We start from the raw sequence: 27,284 nt of genomic DNA on the forward strand, positions 1-27,284 counted from the left end.
TTTTTAAAAACAGTCTTCTCAGCTTGGCTTATTTCACTTATTATGTGTATTTTTAAGTCTTTTTATGGCTTGATAGCTCATTTCTTTTTAGAATTAAATAGTATTCCATTGTGTGAATAGTCCACATTTTGTTTATCCATTCACCTACTAAAGGTTTTTTGATCCTTTTTAATTTTAGCAATTGTAAATAAACCTGTAAACATATGTGTGCAAGTTTTTGTGTGTGCATAAAGGAGTATGATTATTGAATCAAATGATAAAGCTGTATGTTCAGTTTTGAAAGAAAATATTAAACTGTTTTCTAGAGTTTGTGCAGTCAAACTGGCAATGAATGAGGATTCCTGTTGCTTCACATTCTTTTTAACATTTGGCATTGTTAGTATTTGGGATTTTGTGCATTCTTTTAAATATAAAATGGTATCTCATTTTTTCAATTTATAATTTTATAATGGAATATGATATTAGCATCTTTCATAGGCTTTTGCCAATACCACAAGGAATTAAATATATAGCTTTAATAGTAAGTCTTGAAGTTGGATATTGTCAGTCCTCTGACTTTGTTCTTCTTCAAAATTATGTTGACTATTCTTGGTATTTTTTCTTTCCTTATAAATTTTAACATTGATTTGCTACTATTCACCCACGAACTTATTGATATTTTGATTGCAATTGTGTTTAATATGAAGAACAAGTTGTGAGGAACTGATGTCTTGACAATATTGAGTCTCTCTATTCATGAAAATGGAGTAACTCCCCATTTATTTAGTTCTTTTTTATTTTTATAATCAGAGATTTATAGTTTTCCTCATATAAATCTTGTATTTCTTCTGTGAGATTTAATGGGTGTTAATGTAAATGGTATCATGTTTTCAATGTAAAATTTTGAATGTTCATTTTGGGTATATAGGAAAATGATTGACTTTTGTATGTTAATCTTGCATCCTGCCATGCTACTGCAATTGCTTATTAGTTCCAAGAGAGTTTTTAAATTTTATGTTTCTGTTGATTCTTAGGCACATTCTACCTAGAAAATCATGTCTTCTGTGAAAAAATACAGTATTATTTCTTCCTTTCCAGAAAGTCTACATCTTTACATCTCTTTTTCCAATGGTATTAACTAGAACTTATAGTGAAATGTGGTAAAAGTGGTAAAAGAACCATGTTCAGCTTTTTCCTGATTCTAGTGGGAAAGTTACAAGTTTCTCACTACTGAGTGTGCTGTTATGGAATTCTTGTTGATGTCATTATAATGTTGAGACTGTTGTCCTCTGTTTCTAGTTTTTTTGAGCGTTTTTGTCATAAGTAGGTGTTAGGATTTCTTAAGTGTTTTTTCTGGTTCTATTGATATGATTATATGATTTTTTCCCCTTTAACTGTAGAGACAATGGATTATAGTAACTGGTTTTCAAATGCTGAATCAACCTTGTATGCCAGGATTACACACTGCTTGTTGCAGTATATAATTATTTTTATACATTGGTGAATTTAAATAGTTAACATTCTGTTGAGATTTTTTGCATCTATTGAGAAATGTTGGTCTGCCTTTTTTATAATATCTTTGTTTGATTTTGGTATTAGGGTAATGGTGGCCTATGCCTAACTTTTTAACAATATTTTGTTCAGAAAATCTTTTATTTTGTGCATGGTGGCATTCATCTTGATTTCTGTATAAAGGAGTGCATGGTAGAAGTGTTATTAATATGGACTTTGAAGGACCAAAAGGAAAGTAGATAGTAGAGTGTGGTGGTCAAGAATTAAGGCTTAGGGCCGGCCCCGCAGCTGAATAGGCTAATCCTCTGCCTTGTGGCGCGGGCACACCAGGTTCTAGTCCTGGTCGGGGCGCCGGGTTCTGTCCCAGTTGCCCCTCTTCCAGGCCAGCTCTCTGCTGTGGCCAGGGAGTGCAGTGGAGGGTGGCCCAAGTCCTTGGGCCCTGCACCCCATGGGAGACCAAGATAAGTACCTGGCTCCTGCCATCGGATCAGCGCGGTGTGCTGGCTGCAGTGCGCCGGCCGTGGCGGCCATTGGAGGGTGAACCAACGGCAAAAGGAAGACCTTTCTCTCTGTCTCTCTCTCTCACTGTCCACTCTGCCTGTCAAAAAAAAAAAAAAAAAGAAAAAAAGAAAAAGAAAAAGAACTAAGGCTTAGGATTCAAGTAAGACCCAAAACAACCCATGAATCTACAACTTACAAACTTCTTGATTTTAATTAATTTACCGAACATTTCCAAACCTCTGTCTTATTTGTGAAATGAAGATAGTAATAGTACCTTTCTCACAAAGTTGTCAGTATTATTGAGATAACTAAGGTAAAATATATGGCATAAGTAACAAACCTTCAGTAAGCACTTGAAAAATTTCAGCTATTTTTTTTAAAAAAGCAAGACAGTGGTAAACTATTTTAGTTATAAAAAGTGTATGGTAAAAAATGACCCGAGCAATAAGTGTTTAAAGCAGAATGTACTGTGAAAGTACTTAAATAAACCAAAGGACCAAGTAAAGATCCTTTTTAGTAACATCAGGTTTTGAGAGGTTGTAGGAGATGAGTTAGATCTTAGCTTTCATCTGTCTCCTGCACAGCTGAAAAGTCTTCAGATCTCAAACTTCAGGAAGCCTATCTTTACTCCTCACCTTGCACTCCATTAATTAGGTGTTTCAATTTATGTACTCCCATAGCAGCCTTTATTTCCTGTATACTAGCATTAAACACGATATATTGAAAATTTTTCAATATATCCTGCTAAGCTCTAGATTCCTCAATACCAGGATATATAGTGTCTGGCACATAATAGACACTCAATAAATATTCATCAAATAAACGAGTGTGAGTAAATCAGAATACAGTTGAGAAATAGCATGCAGAAGGCTTTGGGTTTATACTGCACATATGGTACATATATTGGTATTTTATATAGTATGTTTGGGGACTTGAAATATCACAATGTGTAACTTAATACTAAGGGACATGATAATAAAGTAGGGACATATGAGAATGGGCCTGGCTTGGTATCTAGTAAAATGTATTAAGTACCTGTCAGTAAATATCTGTACAATATAGTTAGAACAAGGACTGAATCAACAAATATTCTCAGGCACACATTTCATAGCATTTAGGATTGGGAGCTGGCATACAGAGATGGAATTTTTTTTTTTAAATCTAGTAAAATATGGGGAATAGTCTAGAGAGACTGATTCAGAATTTTGGTTTTCTCTATTTTGAATGAAATAACATTTTCTATGATCATTTCTTTAGTTTGTTATGGTAGTTTAACTTAAAAAAATCAAATATATGAATTTTTCCCAAGAAATATATAATGGATAGTTCAGTATAAATTAGTGAGTTCCAACCTTGCCATTACAAAGAAAACTATGCAGCTAGTTCAGAAGAGTTATAATTTTGAAAAAAATGGCTTGCAATAACTAAGTTCCACTATTCTTTTTCCTTTTTATAGTCTCATTTTCTTGTTTGTGAGTTAAACTATATCCTTATGTTTGAAACACACCTGAGTGAAAAATGTGCTGAGCTGTGGTCTGCCCAACAAGTGAGTAGCATTTCTACCATCCTTAATCCAGTTCCTTTTAGGTCTTTTCTTTTTTTTTTCCTCCAGTCATTCTTTTTTTTTTTTTGGACAGGCAGAGTGGACAGTGAGAGAGAGAGAGAGACAGGGAGAAAGGTCTTCCTTTTGCCGTTGGTTCACCCTCCAATGGCCGCCACGGCTGGTGCGCTGCTGCCGGCGCACTGCGCTGATCCGAAGCCAGGAGCCAGGTGCTTCTCCTGGTCTCCCATGGGGTGCAGGGCCCAAGGACTTGGGCCATCCTCCACTGCACTCCCTGGCCACAGCAGAGAGCTGGCCTGGAAGAGGGGCAACTGGGACAGAATCCGGCGCCCCGACCAGGACTAGAACCTGGTGTACTGGCGCCGCTAGGTGGAGGATTAACCTGTTGAATCATGGTGCCAGCCATTTTTTTTTTTTTTTTTTTTGACAGGCAGAGTGGACGGGGAGAGAGAGAGACAGAGAGAAAGGTCTCCATTCATTCTTAAAATGTTTCCATCTCTTTTCAATAACCTGCAGCCTACTAAATTCAACTCATTTTAGTTCTGAATAAAGACAAGAATTGTAACTCCAAAAGAATCCTTTTTTTCCTTCTGTTTTCTTTGTGTTAATGCCTTATCCAGTTCTACCATACCTGGCCAAGGTGTTAAGAGTTTGTGTACTCGGGCCAGCACTGTGGTGTACTAAGTGGTGTACAGTGCTGGCATCCCATATGGGTGCTGGCTCAAGACCTGGCTGTTCCACTTCCAATCCAGCTCTCTGCTATTGGCCTGGGAAAGCAGTGGAAGATGGCCCAAGTGCTTGGGCCTCTGCACCCACGTTGGAGACCAGGATGGAATTTCAGGATCCTGATTTCAGATCAGCACAGCCCCAGGCCATTGCAGCCATTTTTTGGAGTGAACCAGAGGATGGAAGAGCTCTTTCTATTTCTCTCTGTGTGTGTCTGTAACTCTGCCTCTCAAATAAATAAATAAATCTTTTTTAAAAAAGAGGTTGTGTACTTAGCTGTTGCCATCCTTTTTAACTATAAACCTCTGATGAATAGTTGTTTTTAAAGAATACTTTTGCATGGCCCAGCTTTTCTTAATGTGGTATTTAATTAATACCATTCCAATTCTATTATATATTCATCATCTAAATAAATGTTTAAGATACAAGCACAGTTTATAATTCACCACTGAAAAAATAGAAAACTAAAAGTAAGAAAATGCTGACTAAATATGAGGGATGGTGTACATATATAAGGGAATGATATGCAATATATCTATTGGTTATTTAAAACTTTGGCACTGCCTATATTACCTATGGGTTCTGTATATCTGTATAAGATCACATTGAGCCTGTAAGTAATATTGGCTGTTGATACTGCCAAAGTCTTGAATTGAATTCCCTCCAGAAATGTTAAGGTTTGAGTTTATTGTTTCAAGTTAATGAGTATGGCTTTAACTCAAGGCAAAGACAAGGGTTGAAACTAGATTATGTGGCCTTAAACCACATAGCAATTTCCCTTGTGAAATTTTTTTCTTTTTTGCTGTTTGAGTTTAGTTTGTATAAAATAATCAAAACACTCTGTAGGAATTACAAGCTTCTAAAGTGTTTTATTCCCACAGAGCAGTTTTAGATCATGTGTGGCAGCACAGAACTTGGAAAATTGTTGACCTAATTTATTATAAGCATTAGGAATCAAAATTAGCATTAAAATCAACTCCTTGCAACATTTCCCTATAAGTTGTGCTTACATAAAATGGAATACACTATAGAATTTATCAGCTTTTGGTGAAATTTTAATTTGTGTAATGGTGGCAGGTAAAAGATTTAAGATCTTTGATCACATCTAGTTAGCTCTGAAAGTTATTAAAACATAGAGACCTGTAGATTTTTATTAATACACCTTTTGATTATAATTTTATTTTTAAGGAATAACTCCTAATTTCCATCTTTGTGAACTTGGCTTCCAGAAAGATTTTATCAGTCTTATCAGGCTTATTCTCAAAGTTATTCAGGATTAAACAGATTTTTCAGTCTTTTTTTGTGTGTTATATTGAGAAATGAATGCGTTTTATATCTTTTCTGTTATAAACTTACTATATAATACATTTGTATATTATGTGAGCCTTTACCTATGCATTGTATGTGCATATACTATCATTTAAAACTAAAGTTGGGAGCTGGTACTGTGGCCCAGTGAGTTAAGCCACCACTTACCATGTTGACATTCCATATTGGACTGCAGTTTGAGTCCTGGCTACTCTTGGCTTCTCTGCTTCTGATACAGCTCCCTGCTAATGTGTCTGGGAAAGCAATGGAAGATTGTCGAAGTCCTTGGGCCCTTATCACCCATATGGGAAAGTTCCTTGCTCTGGACTTGCACCTGACTCAGCCCTGGCTATTGCAGCCATTTGGGGAGCAAACCTGTGGATAGAAAATTCTCTTACTCACTTGCTGGCTCGCTTGCTTACTTGCTCGTTCCTTCCCTCCCTCTCTCTCTCTCTCTCTCTCTCTGATGCCCTTACAAATAAATCCTTTTTTTTTTTTTAAAGAAAATAAAACTAAACTTAACTCAGGATAGTGAAAAGTCTCCATAATAGTTTTTGCCTAATAAACTTGGGAAAACAAGCATTCAGCCTAATGGTTAAGAAGTCTGCAACCCAAATTGTAGTACCTAGTTGTTTTGTTTTGTTTTGTTTTTCCCTGTATTTAGCTCCAGACTCCAGCTTCCCATCAATGCAGACCCTGGGAAACTACAGTGATGGCTCAAGTAATTGGGTTCCTGCTACCTATGTAGAAGATGTGGATTGAGTTCCCAGCTGCTGGTGTCAGCCCAGCTCTGCCCATCCCTACCTGTTGTGAACATATGGGGAGTCAGCTAGTGGAAGCAGCTCTCAGTTTGTCTCAGATAAGTAAGTAAATAAAAAACAAAAAAGCAAAACAAAACCAGTTTATTTTCTACAGTTTTAAAATAAATCAAATTCTCTATAGCAAATCTACATTATTTATGAATAAATAGCAATTCTGTGACATAAGAATTATTAAGTAATATATAACATCAGTGAGATATAAACTCCTACAAATGAAATTAATGTATTGGTACATTTTAATATTTTGTTGCTTATTTTTTTCAGAAGAAAGAACCAACTTTTAATTTTTCAAAAACTTTATTTTAATTTTACTTGAAAGGCAGAGAGACAGAGACACAGAGAGGTCTTCCATCTGCTTTTCATTCCCCAAATGCCCACAATTGTTGGGGTTGGACCAGGCCAAAGTCAGGAGCCCAGAACTCAATTTGGGTCTCCTGTATGGATGGCAGGGAGCCAAGTACTTTGGCCACCACCTACTGCCTCACATGGTCTGCATTAATAGGAAGCTGGAGTCAGAAGCAGAGCCAGGACTTGAACTCAGTTACTCCACAATGAGAGGTAGGTATACCAGGATGCATCTTAACCACTATACCAAACACCCACTCCAAGGACAATTTTTTCTAAAGTAATATAGCCAATGTTACGTAATATGGATGAATTTTTTTTACATAATACTGAGCACTTTTGAGAAATAATTATATATTTTTAAGGTGAAAACACTGGAATTATTTTAAGGATACTAGGTTTACTTTATGAGGTCCTTGACCATTCCTGTTTTTCTCTTAGTGCAGTAATTTTGTGGAACTGAAATTTATGGTAATTTGTGTGAACAAGATTTGCAGATTATACTTTGCTATTACTATTTCCCAACACAAACTTGTATCAATTAATTCAATGACTCATGCTTTAGAAAACAATAGTTAATTACAGTTTCAAAAAGTACTAATTTTCTAGCCATTGAGAATCTTAAAACAATTTTCCAACAGCTATCTGGAGTTTATACCCAATGAAGATATCTTGCTGAAGTAATTGAAACCTCTTTGAGGTTTGGTGTCCATTAGGATATGTACATAAAATAATATATTTTTTCTGAAGGATGATTAGGGTAGCCTAAAATGAAAGTAACTAATGTCCTAGTTCCCGATTCCTCCAAAAATTCAGACTCTGTATCTGCTAATTGACTCTGGGTAAAATATTCACAGTGGTGGATTTGTGTAATTTAAATTATACACTTAAATACTATATGGAATTATGTGCACATAAGACACATGGTTTTGGTGTGTGTTTTGAAGGACAATAAGATACTCTAAATCCTCAAATTAACTCCTGTACTGGAATACCTACATAAGCTGCCATTCCTAAACTTGTCCTTTGAGTTAAGATATTATCTCCAGACATAAGACTTCCTTACAGAGCTTTTGATAGACAAGTTAATAATTCCATGTATTTTCCAATAATTTATAAAGTTCTTTAGTTAATTCTTTGTTCCATTATTAGCAGTTAGGAACTTAAAAGTATTATCTCCTTATTAGTAGTGAGGAACTGAAGGTCTGAAAAGTTTTATAACATGCTCAGGGTCAAACAGCTAGTGGCAGATGAAGCTTCTGGCTCTAAATCTAACACTTTTACGATTGCATTATAGGAAGACTCTAAGAGACCACTGGCTCATGAGTTAATGTATAGAACATTTGAGCACATTACTTGGCATATCCTTCAAGAAGTTCATCAGAGTTGGGAGAGTATCAGAAAGGTACTTTACGTCACAGTGATAAGGAAGGCAGTTAAGGACAATGGGTATCCATAGCTGGATAGGTGGAGGTCACCATGTGGAAGATAAGGCTGATCAAAAGAAGTAAAGATGGCAAAGGTGGAGTTAGGGATCTTATGTCCAAACTAACTATAAAATTGCCCCTAGCTATAAGAACAGTAAATATTTCTCTCTTGCCAGAATTCTTGAGATCCACAGCCCAAGAGGTTGCCTGGTATTTTCAAATAACAATTCTTCAATGTTGGGAAATAGAGTGTTTATTGAAAAAGATAATTTAGGGGCTGGTGTTGTGGTGCAGTGAGTCAAGCCGCTGCCTGTGATACCAGCATCCCTTACCAGCACTGATTTGTGTTCTGGCTGCTCCACTTCTGATCAGCTTCCGGGTAATGTGTTTGGAAAGCAACGGAGGATGGTCTAACTGCTTGTGGCCCTGCCATCTACGTGGCAGACTCAGATAAAGCTTCTGGTTCATGGTTTTGTCCTAGCCCAACCCTGGCTTTTGCAGCCATTGGGGTATAGAACCAGTGGATGGAAGATTCTCTCTTCTCCCTCCCTCTCTCTCTCTAACTCTATCTTCCAAATAAATAAATAAATCTTCAAAAAGAAAAAGATAATTTAGATTTTTGCCATTTTCAGAAATCCTTTATGGGATTTATTTATACAAGGAAAGACATATGGCACTCCACAAAGTACTCCTCTATGAATGATCTAAATATGTACAGAAGAAACTCTGCAAGCTAGATATTTCCTGCCGTTGCAGCTTTCACTGTAGTCATTAACTAATACTCTTTTTTTTTTTTATTTGACAGGTAGAGTTATAGACAGTGAGAGAGAGAGAGACAGAGAGAAAGGTCTTCTCTCCGCTGGTTCACTCCCCAAATGGCTGCTATGGCCAGCACTGTGCTGATCCGAAGCCAGAAGCCAGGTGCTTCCTCCTGGTCTCCCATGCAGGTACAGGGGCCAAAGCACTTGGGCCATCCTCCACTGCCCTTCTGGGCCACAGCAGAGAGCTGGACTGGAAGAGGAGCAACCAAGACTAGAACCCAGTGCCCATATGGGATGCCGGCACCGTAGGCAGAGGATTAACCAAGTGAGCCAGAGTGCTGGCCAACTAGTACTGTTAGTGCTGGAAGATCTAGTGTCAGCGTAGATTGCACTGTTTCTTAGCTGAATGACCCTGGGGAATTTATTCATCTCTTTTGTGGCTCATTTTCCTCATCTATTAAATTGTCTTTATAGTAAGATCTTAGAACAATGCCTGGCTCAAAGTAAGCTTTCAATGAATTTTAGTTACTATTAAAATTTCATAAGTTTATAAGCAGGGAATGCCACAAAAAGGATGAATACAATTGAAATGGCCTCCCAAAAAGTTTTCAATTTTCCATTTATATTAATTAGTATTTTTGTTAATATGAATGTTGTTTATTTTATAGTTGCAATTAAGAGTTTGTTTACTCCACAGATACCCACAAGAGCTGGAGTTATATCTGGCAAAAGCTTGGAACTCAATCTGAGTCTCCCATGTTGGTAACAGGGACCCAAGTACCTGAGCGATTACTTAACTGCTTCCCAGGGTATGTATTAGCAGGTAGCTGCCTTGGAAGCAGAGCACCTGGGACTTGAGCCAGGTACTTTGATAGGGAATGTGGGCATCCAAGCAGCAACTTAACTACTGTGTCAAATACACACACCATTTTGTCATTTCCTTTTCAAATAATTTACTATTAGTGTATAAAAACATTGCTGATTTTTGCATGTCAACTTCAAATCCTGAAGCTTTGCTGGGTTTGTTCATTAGTTCTAGCATTTTTGTAGTGAAGTCTTTGAGGGTTTTCTATATATAGATAAAGGCTTCATATTTTCCCTTTTCAGTGAAATGTTAGCTGTTCACTTGTTGTTTATGACCAGCATTTATTTTGATTCTCTCTTACTTCTTTCCTGGTTTGGTACTTTCATATCTACTTCTTTTCTTTTAGGTTAATATTCTTAGTTTTAATCTCATATTTTATATATGAGAATTAAATCAATTTTCTCATCCTCTAAACAAGAAACTTTAGCATGCTTTTAACTGCCAAAAATCATCCTCTACTTAGGTTTCTTTTTAGTGTTATTTAGAGTTTTATTTACAACTTCTTTATAACAAATTTATTTTATTTTTGTTGTCTCTGAAATTATTGTTGGTAATATTGATTTTTTTTTTGACAGGCAGAGTGGACAGTGAGAGAGAGAGACAGAAAGAGAGGTCTTCCTTTGCCGTTGGTTCACCCTCCAATGGCCGCCACGGCCGGCACACTGCAGCCAGCACACCGCGCTGATCCGATGGCAGGAGCCAGGTACTTATCCTGGTCTCCCATGGGGTGCAGGGCCCAAGGACTTGGGCCACCCTCCACTGCACTCCCTGGCCACAGCAGAGAGCTGGCCCGGAAGAGGGGCAACTGGGACAGAATCTGGTGCCCCGACCGGGACTAGAACCCGGTGTGCCGGCGCCGCAAGGTGGAGGATTAGCCTAGTGAGCTGCAGTGCCAGCCGGTAATATTGATTTTTATAGTCAGTGCACATTCGGATTTAACAATCTGTTTTTCTAATTACTTTGGTAGCAGTGCTTTTTTCAACCCCATTCTTTTCTTCTAGGTGTTTTGTTTTGTTTTGTTTTGTTTTGTTTTGTTTTGTTTTGTTTTTGGTCAAGTGTATTTTCAGTGATAGTTTGTGGATAATAAATACTCTTAGTATTCTTATCTTAGAAATACCTAGTGTATATATTACCCTGACTCTTGCATAATAGTTTATTGAGGTGTAAATTCTAGGCTCCTGATTATTTTTCCTCATTATTTTAGATATATTACTTCACTGTCTTTTTGTACCTATTGTTGCTCAAGAGAGATTTGCAGTTAATTTCATTGTTATTTCCTTTTTAGAAAATTTGTTTTCTTTCTGGTAGTTTTTAAGAAAGCACAGGTTTTATTATATATGTGTATGTGTGTGTTTACTTATTTTTATTTTCACACCAGTTGACTTTTGAAAGTATAATTGAAATACAAGACAACAGTGTATTTCGTGGCTGGTATTGTGGTTAAGCCACCTCTGGTGACACTAGCATCTCATATATCTGAGTGCCCTTTCTACTTTTAAGCCAGCTGCAGCTTCCCTGCCTGAGGAAGCAGTGAAAAATGGCCCAAATTCTTGAGCCCTTCCCATCTATGTGGGAGACCTGAATAGCGTTACCAGCTTCTGGCTTCAGCCTGCTCCCCTGTGATTATTTGGGGAATGAACCAGCAGATTGAAGGACTCTCTGTCTCTATCTCTACCACTCTCTCTGTCACTCTGCCTTTCAAAAAAAAAAAAAATCTTAATACACACAAAAAAGAATGCAATCCATTTCAGTAAAACTAGATAAAACAAACAATGCATATTTAAAGTGTATAATGTAAGTTTTGACTTAAAAATACCTCTGAAACATTGCCATAATCAAGACAATCAGCCACAGTGTTTCCTCTGTCCCCTCATGTTCACTCTTCCACTTCCAGGGAGTCATGGATCTACTTTCTGTCATCGTAGATTTGTTGGCACTTTATGAAATTTATGTAAGTGCAGTCATTCATCAAGTATTCTTTGTTTTGGTGGCGATTATTCTGCTTTCTTTATTTAAGCATAATTATTTTGAGATTCATTCACACTGGTGAATTTACTAAAGTTCATCTCTTTTTATTACTCAGTCGTGTTCTATTGTAGCAATACTTCAGTTTTTTTGTTCATACATTTGTTGATGCATTTGTATTATTTACAGTATTTGCCAACTACAAAGTTGCTGTTAACATGTACATACAGATGCTTGCATAGACATGTGCTTTTATTTTTCTTGAGTAGTTACCTAGAACTAGAATGCTTGGACTATATGCAAATATATTCACCTTATAGAACTGAAATATTATCAAAGTGGTTATATCAATTTACATTCCTGTTGATAGTGTATGTGAATTCCAGTTGGTCCATGTTCTTAGCAATACTTCGTATGATCAGATTTCTTAGTTTTATCCATTCAAATAGGTATGTACTGGTATGATGATTTTGATTATCAGTCCCTAATAATTATTAATATGTTCATGTGATTATTTGCAATCCAGGTGTCTTATTTGGTGAAGAATTTGTTTAATTTGGACATTAAAAATTGGATGGTTTTGTTGTCTCGTAATCGAGTTTAGAGAATTCTTTATATATGGATACAAATCATTTATCAGGTATGTGATTCACAAATATTTTCTCTAATTCTGTTTCATTCTCTTTCATGAGGTAGAAGTTCTTAACTTGGATGAATTCCAAGTTATAATTTTCTTCTTCTATACATCAGGATTTTGGCATTGTATATCTACAACATTAATTTTAACACCAAATTTATCAATTTTTATGGTTAAGTCTTTTTGTATTTGGCTTAATATATAAATCCATTTTCGAGTAAATATATTTTCTATGTTTTCTTTAATAGTTTTAAAGTCTTTAGTGTATTTTTATTCATATGGAATATAGAATTGTTTTTTATGTATGATGTGGAATAAGGATCACTCGTATTTTTCTTTCAACACTAAATTGACACAGTAATTTACTGAACAGTTCATCCTTTCCTCATTGTATCACTCAGGATAAACTCAGTTATACTGTAATCATAAGCAATCTAAAAATATCTATGCCATGACCTAGTAATAGTTTATTTTTCGGTTCATACTACAGGTATAAAATAGGTCATCAGGGACTCTGCCCATCATAGCCACTCAGCCATCCCAGCTATGTATTGACTTATGTTTCTAGAATTAGGCAGGGAAGAGACAAACAAATTGGTTACTGGCTTTCGAAGCTTTTAAATTTTTTTTATGTTAGTGTGCTAGTAATACAATGAGTACATATTCAATGTAGATCATAGATACAATTCTAAGAATATAACAATATTTCCTTCCTCCCTCATACTTTTTCCCACTTCCCTTCTCTCCCTACCCCCCCTTTCTTTCTTTCTTGAAATTTTCAAGCATCTGACATCCTCCTGCTCACATATTCTTGACCAAAGTCATAGGGTCATACCTGTTGTGGTTTCTATTATTATCATGTCCTTTGTAATTTGGTCTTAAGGTTTCTCCCTGTTGAAAGTGACTGTAAACCAAGATAGCCACTCTATAGCAGAGCGCTTACCAGAGGTTACATCTGACTTCTAAAAAATAAATTGGAATAAAAAGTGTGACATCAGAATAAAGTGCATGTGTTTTAGTTTTATTTTGTATTAAGTGGTCTCAAGCCAGGCTAGAACAGAGCCATGAGAGTCAAAGAATAAAAGGTTTTAACAGAATGAAATGAAAATTACATTTGCTTGAAAGGCTCAGGAATAACATTAATTTATTCATGACCGTATTTCAGTTCTGGCAATGAGTCTTCTGGGCTGGAGATGCTCCAAAGTGCATCCAGTATTAGTTATAAGGTACCATGCTGTCTACCACTCACACTCATATCAATGTTATAGCTTTGACAGAAGCATTGAACTTGATCTGACCTGAGAAATGTTATCTGTGTGAGGAAAGGTAGGTTTCACAATTTCCTTAAGAACTTATGAAGTTTGGTAGCTATTACTTGCTGGTGATATGGGAGAAGCACTGGATATCATATATGAAGAACTAAATGCAAAGTTGTCAGCAGCAGGGATGACTCTGATCAATCCATTTAAGTTTTCAGGATCTTATTTTTATCATCTGCAAAATCAGAGCAATAATACCTATACCACAGAGTTGCAGTAAGAAGTAAGTAGAAGGAGCTTTGTGAAAATACTGTATGGTGTAAGTGATTACTGAGAGGGAAACTCTGATTTTCTTGATCTTATCTTCTGCCGGCCAGTCCTGTAACCTATTGTAGGCAATTTCTATCTTACGCTAGCTTCCAGACCACAGTGATTGAGGCTTAGAAGTAACCTGTTTTCAAGCACAGAGCAGGTCCTGATGTTCTCTAGCTTCACGCTTTGGGAAGCTGTACTTTTTTTTTTTTTTTTTTTTTGGCAACTATCGCTAAGTAATTTTAATTTTAAGCAGACTTCATGAAGAAACCAGAAGAAATTCCTTTTTGTACCTGTTTTTATTATTTTATTGTTAAATTCAAGCCCAACATATCTGGACTGTTAGGAGATGATGGTAAGCATATCATTTAAAAATATTTATTTTATTTATCTGAAAGACACAGTTACAGAAAGAGGTAGAGCTAGAGAGAGAGAGAGAGAGAGAGGGCTTCCATTCTGCTGGTTCACTCCCCAAATGGCTGCAACAGCCAGAGCTGAGCTGATCCAAAGCCAGGAGCCAGGAGCTTCTTCTGGGTCTCCCATGAGGGTGCAGGGGCTGAAGGAGTTGGGCCGTCTTTACTGCTTTCCCAGGCCACAGCAGAGAGCTGGATTGGAAGTGGAACAGCCGGCACTCAAACTGGTGCCCATATGGGATGCCGACATTGCAGGCTAGGGCTTTAACCCGCTGTGCCACAGTGCTGGCCTCTGTGAAGGTACATTTTTTGCAAATCTTGACAGCAGGATTTAGAGTTCATGTTGCATGCACTTTCACCATTTACTTCCATTTGGTAAACTAGAACAATGTTTCTAAAATTAGGAAGGAAAGATACCCAAAGTTTTAGAAATACAGTGATGGAAGGACAGAATGGTAGAAGCAAAATCAAGAGTCAGAGTTAAGCTATATTATACAAGCACCTGTTGTTATCAGTCTTGATATTTGTATTTTTAAAAAGATTTATTTATTTATTTGTAAGTCAGAGTTATAGAGAGAGAGGGAGAGACAGAGACAGATCTATCTGCTGGTTCATTCCCCAAATGGCCACATTGGCTGAGGCTGTGCCAGGCCAAAACCAGGAGTGAGGATATTCATCCGGGTTTCCCACATGGGTGGTAGGGGTCCAAACACTTAGGCCATCTTCTGCTGCTTTCTCAGGTCAGTAACAGGGAACTGGTTCAGAAATGGAGCAGCTGGGACATGAACCAGCGCTTATATGGGATGCCAGTATCAAAGACTGTGGCTTTACCTGCTACACCAAAATGCTATCCTCTTAAATTAGATTTTAAGTGCCTTTATAGAGATTTTTAAATTGTGGTTAGTGCTTTTATTTTTAAAATATTCTCCATGGGTTGTGTGAAGAATAGATTGGAAGAGATTAGAATATTAGAAACAACAATAAGCCAATGACATATGTGTTGACAGATGTTTCTTACCCAGTGGAAAGGAGGTAGAGGAATGTAGATGGGGTCAAAGGAGCAATTCTAAAGATGATAGAATTGTAAGTGAAAATTTAACAGGTAGAAACTTCTGAGAGAGTTCTCATAACTTAGGGGAATCTTGGATACAGGTGCACTGATAACAACGTCGGACGTAGACATGCAAACATTTAATTACTGACAACTTCTTTGCCTTTGGACAAGTCACTTAACTTCTACTCACCCATCTGTTTAATGAAGATGAAGATGTCGTATGAGATAAGATATCTGTTTACTCTAGAATTTTATTCAGTGGGAGATAACAAGGAAAAGTTTTGGAGCCAGAAAAAGTTCAATTCCAGCTCTGTAATTTCCACTTCTATAAAATAGAGGCTGAATATTACTGTGGTGGCAATTGCTGGAAGTCTCTTTTTTTTTCTTTTGAAAGTAGTTAGCAGTTTTTATATATTTAATTTGAAAACTAATCGTGGGCACTGTTCTTTCCTTACCATCTTTTCTAAAATTTAAGAGCTAAACATAGAGTAGGATCCCAGGTTCAATATATTTTTATGTATTTTATTTTTGTCATACGATCTGACTATTCCAAGACTCTATTTCCTCATTTGTGATAATACTTAGCACAAAGTTGACTTGAGATTTTGCATGCTAAAAGGCCTGGCAAAGGGCCTTGAACATAGTATGTGCTCAAAAATATCTGTTCTCTTTTCCTTTATTCCTTTCATAAAGATAAGTAGTATACATTTCATTCCCAGGAAATAGTAATTTCTTTTAGCCAGGATTACTTGAATAACTAGTCATGTAATATTTCATATTCAATCATGACTAACTTAAGCAGAGTTAGTTAAGTGTCATGTGAATACCTTACATTTACCGGGGAATTCTGATTTTATCATTTGTGGAAGAAAACAAACCTATAGAGCCTTCTCTCAACCTCACTGGCATCCCTCAAACCTTTGTGGTATATATTGTTTAATGAAATCCCAGTCTGTATTTTAATGGCAATAATGATCTTTAAAATAGGTAAAAAGATTTTTGGAGTGCTGTGTAAAAGAAAACACCACACACATACCCGTTGCCTGTAAAAGTGCAGCTCAACTGATTTTGGAGCCATTACAATCAGTGAACTACTCAAGCCTCTTTCTGTATGCCCTTTTCAGTAGCATCCAATTTCCTACCTCTTAGTCCTAAGGTTATCTTAAGTGAATTGCTGAAGAGAAGACAAACGGTATATTCCATAATATGCCTCACATGCTGAGGCCAGTTTAAATGGGATTCCTAACACTTTTGTGTGTTTTAAGCTCTGGTTTACCTCATAGGTAGCTGTGATTCTGTCTGGAGAGGCCAAAAGGATCTTGAAATCTTGGGCAAAGTGCTTCTTCTCCCAGCCTTTAAGTTCAGGAACTGAGACGTTCAAACTATGCAATGTTGAATTTTGTCACTTCAATCTCTAGTTATTATAATAAATCGTAACTCTTCTCTGTCCATCTGGTCTCTCTCTGCTACCAGTTTTTCTCTCCATTCTAACTGCCTTCAGACTAATCTTAAACAGCTCTTGAATGAAGTCTTATGTGATTTTAGCATTCTTTACTCTCTGTTAAACAAAGTATAAATTCTGTAAAATGTCAAGAATTACCCCAACTATCTGCCTAGGTTTTTCTGTCATTACATTTTCTCATGATCCTGACTTAATAGCAAAATGTTGTTTCTAAAGAACTTACCAAATCCCAGTGGCACTGCTAGAAGCAGGATAAATATCCCCTTTGGTTTTGAAAAAACTTTTCTTATTTCTACTTTTTTTAACCAATGGGGATCTTTTTTATTCTAAATTGAAAAACATTTTGCTTTCATGCATCTTCAAGATATTTTACTTGTCCTCCTATATTCAGGAATCCCTTTCTCTATTATTTTAATGCAAAAGTCAGTAATCCTTATAGGATCTTTCTGTTTTCACCCCTAACACATATCTTTCCTGCAGAAATGAGAATAAAGGTGGTTGTTGATTTTCTTGAAAGTAAATTAAGAAAGAAAAATCATGGAGAAATATAAAAGTTTATATATATATATAAACATCTCTAAAAATGTTTTAGGTACATATTTATTATCTAAGCTAACCCTTAAAATCTACACTATAAAAGTCAGAATCAATAAAAAAGTTTTATAGATGAGAAAATTGAGGATATTAACTTGCTGGTCTAAATACACATCCTAATTAATAATGAAACCAGGCTTGTCTGATATCATAGTACAGGCTTTCATTGAAGAGCACTGATGTTTTCTGGTAGGTCCACCTGAACTCCTACAAGGAAAAGAAAATTTGACTTCAGAATTTTATTTTCTGGGAGCTAAAAATCAAAAGTTGCTACTTTACTTTAAAGGAGGAAGAATATGGGAATTAATACTGATTGGCAATGGTACTACTCCCAACTTGTGGAAGTGAACACTCCTAAAATGTTGAGAAGTTGATGGCTCATTACACAGAGCAAAAATGGGGCTAATGACTGCTGTCCACGAAGGAGTATATAATGAAGTGACTCAAATGTAGAGTTAAGTGGAGTGACCAATCAGGACAGTCTAAATACCAACTAGGACTTACAGAAAATTGAGTTGACTGCAAGCAGCAATGCCAGATACATGGATACAAAGCAGATCAGAGGGTTAGCTAGATGAATATTTTACCAGCATTATGAAGGGGTTTCAAAAAGTTCACAGACAATGCATATTATATTTAATTCAGTTTTTCCACAAACTTTTTGATGTCTCCTGTATTTACAGATTATTGATACTTTTTTAAAAACAAAATGTATAGTTCCTAAGACACAAGATATTAACAGAATTAAATGACAGTGTAGTGGTACAGTGGAAAGTAACAGGACTTTGGAGTTAGATAGACTCTGTTCAAATCTTAGTTTACCTCTTAAAAGTCATTTAATCATAAGAGATTTAACTAAACTTCTTAGAGACTCACCTGAAAACCAGAAGTAATAGTATTAACTTTGTAGGACTATGATCAAGATTATAAATAATACATGTACCTGGGCCGGCGCCGCGGCTCACTAGGCTAATCCTCCGCCTAGCGGCGCCGGCACACCGGGTTCTAGTCCCGGTCGGGGCGCCAGATTCTGTCCCGGTTGCCCCTCTTCCAGGCCAGCCCTCTGCTGTGGCCAGGGAGTGCAGTGGAGGATGGCCAAGGTGCTTGGGCCCTGCACCCCATGGGAGACCAGGAAAAGCACCTGGCTCCTGGCTCCTGCCATCGGATCAGCGCGGTGCGCCGGCCGCAGCGCGCCGGCCGCGGCGGCCATTGGAGGGTGAACCAACGGCAAAGGAAGACCTTTCTCTCTGTCTCTCTCTCTCACTGTCCACTCTGCCTGTCAAAAAATAAAAAAAAAAATAAATAAATAAAAAATAATAATACATGTACCTACCAGAAAACCTAGCATAAGGCCTGGCTTATACTACCTATTCAAATAAATAGTACTTGTGATGATCATTCCCTGCTATAGGCCCAATTGAATATCCAAATTGTATCATTTTCACAAAATGTCTGGATCAGAAGCAGAAGGCCATCTTCCATCCTTTGTGTCTTAAGATCCATTTACTTTCTCCCCTGGGATTCTAAATTCATCTATGCAATCCTGGCTGAGATATCAATGAGTAGTGATAAGACATACTCATTTCCATCTGTAACTTTGAAAAATACAGTCTCTTCTTTCTACTCTTTTTATAAAACCATCATATACTATTTTTTCAATAAACTTTACAGTTTTGTAGTAAATTTCAGAGAACGTTAGTCTTAGGTTTTCAGATCTAATATTTACTGTTTTATTACATCTGTTTGCCTGCTACAAGATTGGCAAAAACATTATTCATTCATATGAAAAGTATTTTAGTACCTGTTTGAGTGCCAGATACTGTTTATATGTGCTTGTGGTATATCAGTAAAAATATATGTAAATAAATTCTGTAAAAAGTATAATGAAAACAGATAAAACACTTGTTTTCATGGATTTTACATTCTAGTAGGAGGAGACAAATAATAGCTTAACAAAATTAAAAGGTAAATGGTATTTTGTGAAAGTAATAAGTGACATGGGAAAAGGGAACATTAGGTAAGGAGATTAGAATTGTTTATAGGAAAGGGCAGCTTCAGATTAAAATATGGTGGTTCTGATCAAAATATTTTAGGTTGTGATGATGATTAGACAACTCTTTCTGTGGCAGGTAGACTAATGCTACTCTTCCCAAACCTAGATATTTCCCTCCTAATCCCACAGAATTCTTTTTTTTTTTTAATTTAATGAGCATAAATTTCCAAAGTACAGCTTATGGATTACAATAGCTTCCTCCCCCCCCCCATAACTTCCCTCCCACCCACAACGCTCCACTCTTCCACTCCCTCTCCCCTTCCCCTTCACATCAAGATTAATTTTCAATTATCTTTATATACAGAAGATCAATTTAGCATATAGTAAGTAAAGATTTCCACATTTTGCTCCCACACAGAAACACAAAGTGTAAAATTCTATTTGAGTACTAGTTATAGCATTAATTAAACACCTAAGAGTAATTGTGTATTAATTACAGAGTTTCAACCAATAGTTTTAAGTAGAATATAAAATGCAACTTTTGTATTGTTGTGGCTTCCCCCCCCCCAACCTCCCTCCCTCCCTCCCTCCCGTGACCCTCCCCTCACCCACTCCCTCTCCCATCCCGCCCTTCATCACGTTTCATTTTCAATTACCTTCATATACTGAAGATCAACTTGGTATATACTAAGCAGGGATTTCAACAGGTTGCACTCTTCGACTAGTAGTGTTGTTTTTGAGTTTCATAGTTAAACACATTAAGGACAGAGATCCTGCGTGGGGAGCATGAACCCAGTGACTCCCGTTGTTGATTTAACAATTGGCACTCTTATTAATGACGTCAGCAATCACCCGAGACTCTTGCTATGAGCTATCTAGGCTATGGAAGTCCCTTGAGTTCACCAACTCTGAATTTGTTTAGCCAAGGCCACATCACAGTGGAGGTTCCTTCCTCCCTTCAGAGAAAGGCGCCTCTCTCCTTGATGGCCTAATCCTTCTGCTGGGGTCTTGTTCACCAGGATCTTTCATTTAGATTGTTTTTTGCCACCGTGTCATGGCTTTCCATGCCCCCACAGAATTCTGATTGTGGTATGTTTAATGGCAAAGATGCATTAAGGTTACACATGGAATAAAAGTTGTTAATAAGCTCATTATAAAGCACAGATTATTTGGGGGGTCCAGTGTAATCAAAAATTTCCTTAAATGAAGAAAAATGATATAGAAAAATCAGAACCTGAGAAGTAGCACTACAAGAAAAGATTTTATCAGCCATTGCTAGCCTTAAAGGTGGAAGAAGTGGACCAGGAAGAGTGTCTGGGCAGCTAGACAAGTCTGTAAAATGGATTGTTCTCTGGAGTCTCCAGAAGGAAACTCAGCCTGGCCCACATGTTGTTTTCAGCCCAGTAAGGCACATTTTATATATTTAACCTCCAGAACTGTGATATACTAAATTTGTGGTTTTTTAATTTTTATTTATTTGTTTTCATATTATTTGAAAGGCAGATACACACACACACATACACAGAGAGAGAGAGAGAGATGGGGGAGAGAGAGAGAGAGAGAGAGAGAGAGAGAGAGAGAGAATATCTTCCATCCACTAGTTCACAGATGCCCACCACAACCAGGGGTGAGCCAGAATGAATACAGCAGCCCAGAACTCAATCCAGGTCTCCCACATGGGTGACAAGAACCCAAGCATTTGAGCAATAATCTGATGCCTCCCCGGATGCACATTAGTAAGAAACTAGGATCAAATGTGGAAAAGCCAGAACCTGAACCAGGTACTTCAGCATAGAATGCAGGTGTACCAAGTGGTGACTTAGCTATTTGCACTACCCACCCATCCCAAATTTTAATTTAAATTATAGTCAAAGGCCTAATGCTCCACTATATAGAATTCAAGAAGTAAAAAGTAAAATGATCATAGTTCAGCAGTAATTTAGGTAAGGTCTATATAAACAATAATCAAATAGAAAGATGTCAGTTTCACTCATAGCACTGAAACTCATGCATTGAGAACAGTCTTAAAGGGACAAGGTGAAGAAGGGAGAATAGTTAGGAAGTGATTTCAGTAGTTCTGGTGGAAAACAGTTGTGCTTAATGGCAACAGTGGAGATGGAAAGAAAATTTAAATTTTTTTATACATCCTTGTAACAGAACCAAGAATATTTTCCTGACAGAGTGGATGAGGTATGTGTAAAAAGGAGGGGAGTCAAAGATGATTTCAATACACTTGGCCTGAATAGCAGAAATAATGGAGCTGCTATTGAATAAGGTAGAAAAGACTGAAGATGGAACAGTTTTAAGAGGAAGTTTGGTGAGGGACATAATTGACTTAGTGATGTTTACTATACATCCAAGTGGAGATGTCAAACAGGCCATGGGTATATGAGAGTGAAATTCAGGAAGAAATCCTAGGTTAAAGGTATACATTTGTGAATCTTTGGTCATGGGTGGTATTTAATAAGACTGGCTGCATTCAGCAAGAAAGTTACTGCAGATGGAGAACAGGCTTAAGGATTAAGTACTAGGTAACTCTAATATTAAGAAACCTAGAAAAGGAAGAACATGAAATAAGATTGAGAGTGAACAGCCAGTAATATAGGAAGAATAGCATGGGCGATTATACATACTTCACACTGGAAAGGCCGAAGACAACCTAAACTGTCTGTGTTGCCTCAGTTTTCTAGTAGGGAAGATGAGCTCTCTCTTCAGCACCCATTTTGACTATGATTTTGTGTATGCATTGGTTGTATTATCACACAATACAGTGTTTTGAAGCATTGTTTTAAGAGTTAAAAGGAAATTTTAGTATCAGCTGCCCAGTCACTTAATTCCTACAGTCATAGATTAATGTGATTTGATTGGATGTATTAATTTGAGCTTTAATATTTTGTGATGGGGCCTGGTGCTGTGGCATAGCAGGTAAAACCACCACCTGCAGTGCTGGCATCCCATGTGGGTGCCAATTCATGTCCCAGCTGCTCCTGGCTTCTGGCTTCAGATCAGTGCAGCTCCGGCCATTGCAGCCATCTGGGGAGTGAACCAGCGGATGGAAGACCTCTCTCTCTCTGCCTCTCTTTCTCTCTGTGTAACTCTTTCAAATATATAAATAAATCTTAAAAAAAAGATAGCCATAAAAAGTTCATCATGTGTAAAAATGAGTAGCCATGTTAGTGTACCAATTACTGTAGTCTTCCAAATGAGAATTAAGTATTTTGTAGGTCCATTTTCTGTTGCTGTAACTAAATACTCAGACTCAGTAATTTATTTAAAAAATAAAAAAATATCTATTTCATTCATTTCTGCAAGCTCAGTAGTATGGTGCTAGAATCTGTTTAGCATCTGGTGAGGGCCCTCCCACTGGGTCATGATGTAACAGATATTACATGGCTAGAGCAAGCAAAGGAGAAAATTCACTTTCACAATAAAGCTACTTCCAAACTAACTCATTAATCCTCTAATCCTCTAATCTAATTAATCATGGAAAATGGATTAATCCACCCACAAGCTTCATGACCCAATCACCACTTTAATGATCCCACTTTTTTTTTTTTTAAGATTTATTTATTTGAAAGTCAGAGTTACACAGAGAGAGGAGAGGCAGAGAGAGAGAGAGAGAGGTCTTCCATCTGTTGGTTCATTCCCCAATTGGCTGCAATGGCCGGAGCTGTGCCAACCCGAAGCCAGGATCCAGGAGCTTCTTCCAGGTCTTCCACGTGGGTGCAGGGACCCAAGCACTAGGGCCATCTTCTACTGCTATCCCAGACCATAGCAGAGAGCTGGATTGGAAGAGGAACAGCTAGGGCTAGAACTGACACCCATATAGGATGCTGGCGCCTCAGGCCAGGGCTTTAACCTGCTGCACCACAGCGCAGGCCCCTCTCCCACTTTTTAATGCCTTAACAATAGGGATTAAATTTCAGCATGATGTTTGATGAGTGACATTCAAACCATAGCAGTGCCCTGCTCTGTTGACCCATCACCCTACAAAATGCCCACACTATAGTTTTTATTAAACAACATTATGATTTCCATATACTCATCCATTTACCCTTTAGACAAGGGGATGGGTAACCTTTTCTATCAAGGGCCAGGTGGTAAATATTTTAGGTTTTGCAAACCATAATTCTCTGTCACAACTATTCAGTTCTGTCACTATAGTGTGAAGGCAGTGAGAGATAGTGCATAACCAATGATAGTGTTCCAATAAAACTTTACAAAAACATTACATTTTTACATCATTACAAAAACAGGCAGTGGGGTGGATTGGGCCCATGAGAGTAATAAGTATATTTTTGTGATTATTTTATCCATAGTACCTAGGGCATTCCTTAAAGCATAATAGGAATTTCACAAACATTTATTTAAGGAATTTAAAGGACATTCTGGTAGAACCTTGCAGAAAAAATGTTATACAATTTAAGTTTATTTGTATGTATATTCTATCAAAGCAAGTCTCAGTTCTTAAAATCTTTCCTTTCTTCAGCCTAAATTTGGCATGATTTTAGTGGTCTCACTCAGTTTCCCCAACTCACTCTGTATGCTGGGGCAGTTGTTAGATACACAGAGACTGTTGTTTAATCTGCACGTTTCCTGCAGTGGCTAGGAGTTGTAGATACTGCTTTCTCTTTATATGTAGTTGAGAAGAAACTTTTCCTAAGATCAAGTCTGTTCATTGTGGTTATTAGGAGTCTGGTATTTATTGACCATCCCTGTCTCTCTGCAGTGTGTGGAATTTGGGTAAACGGTGATTCATTTGCAAAAATATCATTCATTTAGATTCATTTAATGGAGCTTCATGTGGTTTCTCGGCCATGGTTTACTTCCCCAAATTATGAACGGGAAATCAGGAGGCTTAGGAGAATTTTGGCTTGTACCTTTGCCAGGTAATGAGTAAAACATGGTGTAGGGAATGAGAAGCTATGTTTGTGGTAGTCACATCTTTTAACCAGACATTGTCAGGATGTTGAGCCAGATTTGGTCAGATGAGCAAGTTAATCCCTGGGAAGTCTCATTATTTGGGTTATTTGAAAGAAAAGGAACATAATAGAAAAGATGCTTGTATTTTTAAAGTGACCCCATAAAACCATAATTATTTCCATTTTTTCCAGATTTAACTATACCTTGTATAGAAACAGGGGATATTTGGTTGGTTTTGAGTATCAACTCAAACCCAGAAGAGAGGAGCTTTAAGACTCCATCTACCCTTAAATGAGCACACAGTCCAGACCAAGTGAAAGATAAGCTCAGCCTGCCCCTGATGCACAGACCTGGCACTGGGCTTGCTGCAGAACTTTCTACTCCCCCGGACTGAAATACTACCTCAGGGCCAAATAGGTTTTCAACTATATGTGAATTTGATAACAGCCTTTCACAATTTAAAGTTACATGAACACCAAAATCAATCAATAAATAAAAGGGATAAAAAGGAAACTGAGGATGAGGAAGAGGAAGAAGAAGAACAAGAAGAAGAAGGAGGAGGAGAAGGATGAGGAGGAGGGGAGGGGGAGAAGAAGAAAGATGCGTTCAGCTGTAGGTCGGCGCCGCGGCTCACTAGGCTAATCCTCTGCCTAGCGGTGCCGGCACACTGGGTTCTAGTCCCGGTTGGGGCGCCGGATTCTGTCCCGGTTGCCCCTCTTCCAGGCCAGCTCTCTGCTGTGGCCAGGGAGTGCAGTGGAGGATGGCCCAAGTGCTTGGGCCCTGCACCCCATGGGAGACCAGGAAAAGCACCTGGCTCCTGGCTCCTGCCATCGGATCAGTGCGGTGCGCCGGCCGCAGTGCGCCGGCCGCGGCGGCCATTGGAGGGTGAACCAACGGCAAAGGAAGACCTTTCTCTCTGTCTCTCTCTCTCACTGTCCACTCTGCCTGTCAAAAAATAAAAAAAAAAAAGAAAGAAAGATGAGAAGTTAAAGAAACCAGAAGATGAGTATTAGAAAAGAGGCCATAAAAACAGGAGTTAACAAAATAAAATCATGATCCTTGTATACATGGTGCAATATAAACTAAATTCTGAAGCAACTTTTTATTTCAGTTTCTTCATGACTTCTCTGAACTAGGTAATGTTAATTGTTGCCTTTTTGAAAGTTATGAAACGTGCTTTCAAAGAAGTAAAGAGACATGATCACAGATAGTAGCAGGGGAACCATATCCTGAATCTAAGACTTCTTTTTGACTGGAAGATGCTTTTATGCTCAATGAGGGTAAGGGACCTGCTTGTTTATGTTACCACTCATCCACCTAATTCTATTCTTTCTTCCATAGGATCCATTGCTTTCTCCCATCATTTCTAAATTCCAACCCATGAGGTCTGGGTGTCTGTTGGCCTTCCTTAATCTTCATTTCAAGTTACCCTTAAGGCTAATTTGGTTGTTTCTTCCATTGTTTTTCTCCTTGTTCAGGGTCAGCCTACAGAGAGTTAAACATGAGGAAGCAGCGATGTCATGAAGCAGTGAGTAGAGGAGGGAAGAGTTTTGCACACTGTTAAAGAGGAAGTTTTAACTGAAAGAAAGGCAAGCAGTTGCTGTAGGAATGTTTGTTCCCCAGAAAGGAGCAGATATTACTTTGGTTTTTGTTCTCTGTTAATTATTATTGTAATAATTGACATCATTCAAGGTAGTAGTCATTTTATTAAAAGCACAAAGCACATATCCATTTTATAAAGATCAGTTGAACGTGTGTAAGTGATCATTTTAGTGAGAAAGATCATTTTCATTTGCCATTTGAATTTAAAATGCCATAGTCAGTTTTCTTTTAGGTTGGACTTATGAGCCACATGAATAGATTTTTCTGTTTTAGATTACATTTGTTTCTTTGAGAGTTAATCCCTGGTGTTTTCAGACATCCTAGCGTTTTTCAAATGATAGCTAACTTCTAGGTGGAAGAAGCCTTACGTCAAGATGTTATCTACATTTCTTGGCATAGCCTGATACTATATCATTGCTGAATTAACATTGTGTTTATTTAAATATGTCTTGGAAACATTTTAAATTTGTGTTCATGTTTTCTTCACTAGCAAATTCTCACTCAGCTTATCCTACCAGAAACTACCACCTTACATTTATGTAAACAATGATCTAACCGTGCAGAATGTTTTAGATACAAAGCCCAGATTCACATGTCTGTGTTAGGGAAGGTGCCCCAGAGCTCACTTCAGCCAGACTCTGTTAAATTTGTACATATGGAAATGCTGTTCTTTGTTTGCATAATACCTTTGTACTCACGTTTTCTGCTCTGTTTCAACACATGGAATTAGTTCCTTAGGCTCATATCAATCACTGAATGAGGAATTCTTTCATCTAGTGGCAGATATTTAACATTTGTCTTTAAATTTTTTTAATGCAATTCCGTAGTTTCAAAGGAAACTCTAATCCTATAGAAGACTGGCCTTGGATTGTTATTGTCATTATTATATCATCCACATTATTTTCAGCCAGTTTTTCAGGTCACTTCTGGTTCACAATCAGAAGAGGAATCAGCTAATAGGAAGTTTAAAGTTAAATTCAAAAATGCAGATTAAAATACTTTGGTATGTTCACAAGGAGAAGCAGAAAAAAATGAAGGGGGTACAGTTGAGGTCCAAGAATAATAATCAATTTATAAAATCACAGAACTCTGAGCCAACTTTTAAAATAGTCAAATGACTACTCAACTCACCTATTCTTTGGCCTCTGTCATCACGTTTGTAACATCACAACTATTTCTTCCTTTCACAGATCAGTGGCCATTGGTTATTGAAATAGCAAATGGACTAGAAACAGGAAACCTGGATTCAAGACCAGACTTGATG

The 27,284-nt window shown here is 37.4% G+C and overlaps 1 long non-coding RNA gene across 2 annotated transcripts in view; it reads left to right on the plus strand.

The window, feature by feature from the left end:
• LOC127493601 (uncharacterized) overlaps nt 1-21,979 on the plus strand; it is a 71,441-nt gene extending 49,462 nt beyond the window's left edge. The window contains exons 4-6 of one of the 2 annotated variants that reach the window (XR_007924023.2): nt 3,449-3,538; nt 6,252-11,757; nt 12,298-21,979. This is a non-coding gene — a long non-coding RNA (uncharacterized lncRNA). Of the gene's footprint in view, nt 1-3,448; nt 3,539-6,251 lie in introns of both variants that reach the window. The other variant, XR_007924024.2, reaches the window with a different exon arrangement.
• The last annotated feature ends 5,305 nt before the right edge of the window (nt 21,980-27,284 follow it).

The sequence above is a fragment of the Oryctolagus cuniculus genome, chromosome 7 (assembly GCF_964237555.1).
Source record: "Oryctolagus cuniculus chromosome 7, mOryCun1.1, whole genome shotgun sequence".
NCBI lineage: Eukaryota > Metazoa > Chordata > Mammalia > Lagomorpha > Leporidae > Oryctolagus > Oryctolagus cuniculus.